The sequence below is a fragment of the Alosa pseudoharengus genome, unplaced genomic scaffold (assembly GCF_046254945.1).
Source record: "Alosa pseudoharengus isolate Yale_2024_CS ecotype anadromous, Long Island Sound unplaced genomic scaffold, YU_APseudo_1.1 YU_APseudo_1.1_scf_1, whole genome shotgun sequence".
NCBI lineage: Eukaryota > Metazoa > Chordata > Actinopteri > Clupeiformes > Clupeidae > Alosa > Alosa pseudoharengus.
In genome coordinates, this window is record NW_027468564.1 from 17,639,839 (window position 1) to 17,644,746 (window position 4,908).

At 39.2% G+C, this 4,908-nt stretch overlaps 2 long non-coding RNA genes across 2 annotated transcripts; one reads left to right on the top strand and one right to left on the bottom strand.

Annotated features, from left to right (window-relative positions):
* The first annotated feature begins 760 nt into the window (after window positions 1–760).
* On the top strand, window positions 761–2,602 carry LOC143122121 (uncharacterized). Its single transcript, XR_012986599.1, has 3 exons — window positions 761–1,224; window positions 2,224–2,396; window positions 2,481–2,602. It is a non-coding gene; the product is annotated as an uncharacterized LOC143122121 (long non-coding RNA).
* A 266-nt stretch (window positions 2,603–2,868) lies between these two features.
* Window positions 2,869–3,717, bottom strand: LOC143122126 (uncharacterized). The gene is made up of 3 exons (XR_012986600.1): window positions 3,678–3,717; window positions 3,433–3,587; window positions 2,869–3,151 (listed from the first exon to the last, which is right to left on the bottom strand). It is a non-coding gene; the product is annotated as an uncharacterized LOC143122126 (long non-coding RNA).
* Window positions 3,718–4,908: the final 1,191 nt, after the last annotated feature.

Below are 4,908 nucleotides of genomic sequence, written 5' to 3' on the forward strand. Positions count from 1 at the left end.
AGCAAAGGCTATTGGTCGCTGTAACCCATCCTTCTCCTGTGACAAAACTGCCCCCAATCCTGCATGGCATGCATCCGTCTCTAAGATAAAGGGACGACTGAAATCGGCATAACCTAGGACTGGTGCTTGAACAAGCCATTCTTTTAAGGCTCTGAATCCAGAAAAAGTTCTGAAGGCAAACCTGAACGTATACATTCAATGTTAACTATCCAATATTCAGATGTCTGTAATTGAAATGTATGCAAATTAGTGCATAATTAATGAGATATTGTTAAATTACATGCTTAAACATATATTTTCAGAAAACTTGTAATGCAAAAAAATATTGTCTCTACATAACTAATCAACTAGTAAAGTTTCATAAGAATATCAAGGAGTTACATTTTTTACCCTATTCACCCGTTCTATGTTGCCTATGGAGGCCAGTTTTAGGCCGCAAATGCTAATTAGCAGGTTTAAAACTAAAAAATCAGCTAAGTAAATATGATATTCAGAATCAGCACCCAAAAATTAGGCAGAATACCCTCTTTACCAGTGTTTTCTCACATTTGACCCCCAAGTGATAGTAGTCCCAGTCTTAATTATGCATTATATAAATGATGATATCATCTAAGTGTGAAAATGGATCGTGAAAATTTGAAGACAAAAAAAATCTTGTTCCTTAGACTCTATACTAGCAAAATATGCAAAAAAAACAATTTTTACAAGAAAATCCAGCGGAATTACACAAGACACCGTACTATTTCAGAATTGATCCCACCTTCAGCCTCTGGGTGAGCTGTTCAAAATCGCCACGGGTTTTCTACGTCACAAACCGAAATATTTGAATATTCCCACCCCCTCAGAGCATACGTACAGTGTCTCCACCCACCAGGTTCAGCAGTAAACTTCTCGGATAGCAGCCATTTTGTTACCGATTTGGAAGCACTGGTTCGGGTTAGACACCATGTCGAAGTCCCATGCGAAATGCTCTGTTGTTGGCTGTACAAAAGAGCACAAAACACTACATCGTGTCCCAGCCGAAGAGGACAGAAGAGCGGCATGGATTGAGTTCATTTTTGATGGCAATATCCCTGCTACAGTTGGCAAGAAACTGGCAACAATCATTTCGAGACTGACTATTTCTCAAACTACTGTCAGTACAAGGCAGGATTAGCCGGGAAACTCATCTTAAACGACGGCGCAGTTCCAACTTTGCGCGAAATACCTGCAGATGAGGAACATGTAAGTAGTTCTATACAATTTCATTTGTAAATTAGGGTAAACTCGTGTGTGTTGTAGCAGTGTTTTGCCATTGACACCGAGGCGGCTAACCGCTAGCGCTAGCTTCTAACATTAGTTAGTTTACAAGTCTGCTTGGTTTCTCCTGCAAAGCCATTGTCCAGCGAAACTTTCGAAAGTTGTGCATTTGTAAAATATTTCTATGCTGTAATTGGTTGCGCAACAAAAAGTCAGTTTAAAACAAGTGTGTGTGTGGGCGAGATTACAAGTTTGGTCGTCAAGCTACAGTAGATTTTTGCCCACCACATCAGAAGATACAGTAGCTAGGCCTAGCTCGCCCCTAATCCAAACATATGTTTCTGATCTTTTTAGCAGCTAATTCATGTATAAGGGAGATGTCAAATTGTGCACGTATTTACCTGTGTTTATTTTGCAATTCTACACGAACTAACCAAGCAGTGTTTTGCTAAACTAACCAAGTAGGTAGTGTTTTGCCACCGTACAAGGCAACGCTAACCGCTAGCTTAGCAATCTGCATTGTCTCGACATTCAAACCCTGTGACAAAATCGGTCATGCAGTACACATCCTCGGCGGTTTCGGGGAATTTGCTAAAATAATGCGTTTGGAAATGTTTTCTGAACTGGAATATGTTAGTGTTGTCCAGGGTAGAACGAGTGTATGGTTGAAATTGCTACATCACTGGACAATTTACACTCAAAGCCAACCATTATTTGTAATTAGTTTCTTCTCTTGTGTAGTATTTATTAGTGATCCTTTTTTTTGATGTAGCTGTTGGCATACATGTAAGATGAAGTTGATGTCATTTATCTTTTTGTATAGGCCAGTACATCATAAACATTACATACAGAAGAAAGACCAGCTACAAAATATATTGGTTGCCAGACTGAGCCCCCTGAAAGAAAGAGTGTTGGCACAAAACTGTCTTCTTGGTCATTACCAAAAATATGATATGTACTATATATATTTTTTTTGTCTTGCAGGAACTCCTGCATTCTACAATCTAGAAAAAGGAGCTGACCAAGAAGACTGTCCTGAAGGATATTGCCAAACTCGGTCCCCACTATCAGACGTCCTCTTTGGAGGCGTTCCATAGTGTCATTCTGCGGTTCGCACCCAAAAACATGGTCTATCCATATCTGGGAATGCTGTGCAGGTAAATGAAACTGTTTATTCTTTGATAATATTTGCCCATTCCTTGAAATTGTCTTCATGTCTGATTTTCTTTTTACTGTCCAAGACTGGCTGCACTGCATTATAATGAGAATGCTAATCGAGGACAAGCCACCACATCTTCAGGGGATCCTCTTTACAAACTGCGCTTTCCAAAATCCAGGAAGGGAGAGTGCAGAGCCAGACCAGTGAAGAAAGATGCTACATTCCGTAAGTTTTTTTTTTTTTTTACACAAAAACAAACATTTACATTGTACATGACAAATTACTGCAACAGTGCTTTCAACACAATAAATAAAACCAAACAAACGTATTTAAATACCTGAGAAACTACAAAATCTCATGTGCAAAATGAACAGTTGTTGAATAATGTAGTAAATTATACTAGTGATTCACTTTTTTGTGTGTATGTGTATTGCACAGGGTATGTTGATTTGATGGACATGATCGATCATGGAGAAAGTCTTTGTTGACCCATCATCGTATGGAGACAAGATTCTGAAGATAAACATCCCGCCGGACCTGTCTTCACAATATGAGCATCCAGACAAGGAGGAGGTCATCGCCAGCTATGTCTCAAGATTCAATCAAGGGGCGGGAGTTTGAAGCCTACATATCTTCCATGGGCGTCAGGAAACTCCCGTCACGACACATGAGGCGATCACTACCCGTATCTTTCTACCAAGGAAGCCCCAGCACCAGCTCACAAAACTTCTGTAGGCTTAATACCTGTAACGACTGAGAAAAATGAACATTGCTAGTCAAAAGGTTTTATAATGTATGTCTAATTTGGAATCAGTGAATCATTCAATACTGTATTTTTATGTACAATGACAGTGGTAAATAAATGTTTATTGCATGTGTAAAATGCTTCATGTGAATTTGTGTAATATACAGTTTGCTAAGGAAATACTTGGCTATGTTCAAGAAAAAAATCTGAAAGAGGCTTTGGCAGACTATATTTGCTTTATTATGTTGTATGAACAGTGAATGTAAGTAGGTTATTACAGATAACTCACTGCTCTATTCCCCATAACTGTAAAGGACCGTAGTCAGCCCTGTAAATGTTGCATGCATTCTGCAGTGAGAACACATTTAGACCGTCCAGGTTTAGAACCTGTTTGCCTATCATACATGGAGGCCTTTCATCCAGCTGCTGCAGCCGTCTTGTAACCTGTTATGCATAACATAAGGTAAGTATCTGCAGTGGCATCTTGTCTGCAATCATACATTGCTGACATAAGTATAGGAAAGATCATGTTACCTGTGGTACCTCCTGGCAGCATAAATTCTCAGGCTCTGACAGCTTTGTTGCACAATTTCCACATGTGCACCTAAACAAACAAATACAAAAGGAGTCATGCATGAATAAAGCTAAAGAAATAATAAACCTGGTATTTTTTACCCAATAATAGCACCCACGATTACATTTGAACGAGCGTGCTCCAGCTAGCTAGTACTTTTTCTCAGCCTGACGTAAGTAGGTGAATGGTAAGTAGTGCTAGGCTAGACTTTCTCAAGTTTACAATGCGAACACATCAGTATACACCAATATATCAAGCGCATACATGCAAGTCTCATAAGTATGACAGAAAAATACTACTGTACTTTAGGAACACTCAGTACAGTGAAAAAACTGTAACGTTAACGTTATTAAATATTATAAGTTAGAGCAGGTTACAGGATCTGCCAACCGAGCGAAGCTTGAAGCAGCGGGGTGTTTACAAGACATAACTTCACGTTTAGTGAACAAGAAGCACAATATAGTTTACTACTGTGTGAATACAAATTCATTAAGTTTAATAAATAATGAATAATAATTCATAATAGTGCCTGACCTGGCACTAACGTTAGCTATCGATAGCTAGACTAGCCTAACTTAGCTTTCACGGGCTAAACACTGACTATCTAAGTTTAAAAAAAATAGAAAGTTTCACTAACCATTTAGAAGCGTCTTGCTAAATTCTCTGAGTCTAGGGTAGTGCAGGAGACTCCCCTCCTTCAGGATCAGATTCTGGTTCGAACATGTATGGTTGAACTACTGCCGCCATGTCCATGTGAAAGTTAACGTAGTAGTAGTGGTAAGAGTCAGTGGGGCGTGGGCAAAGATTCTAGAAGCTTTGGGCGTGGCCAAATTAGCTGCAGATCATGAATATGTAATGAGCAGCAGAAAACAGCACACTCTGGAAGGGGCTGAAACAGAGGGTAATAGAGGTAGGTAACAATCGTTTCCTACACGCTATTTCCACCAAACAACTTCTGAAACATGTTTTATGGAACTCAAAGACCTATTTGAACTTGTTGAAAAATAGTCAAAATATGGGCACTTTAATTTACTTACTTTTTCTAAAGCAACGGGTTTCCACAGTTTTTTAAATAAAGTGAGCCTTTTCCACATCCTCACCCACTTGACGAGAGAGTGTAATGAAAGACAAAGGGGGTTCATTCTTCAGGCAGCAAAAAAAAACGTATGTGCACTTTGTCAAAATCGGTAG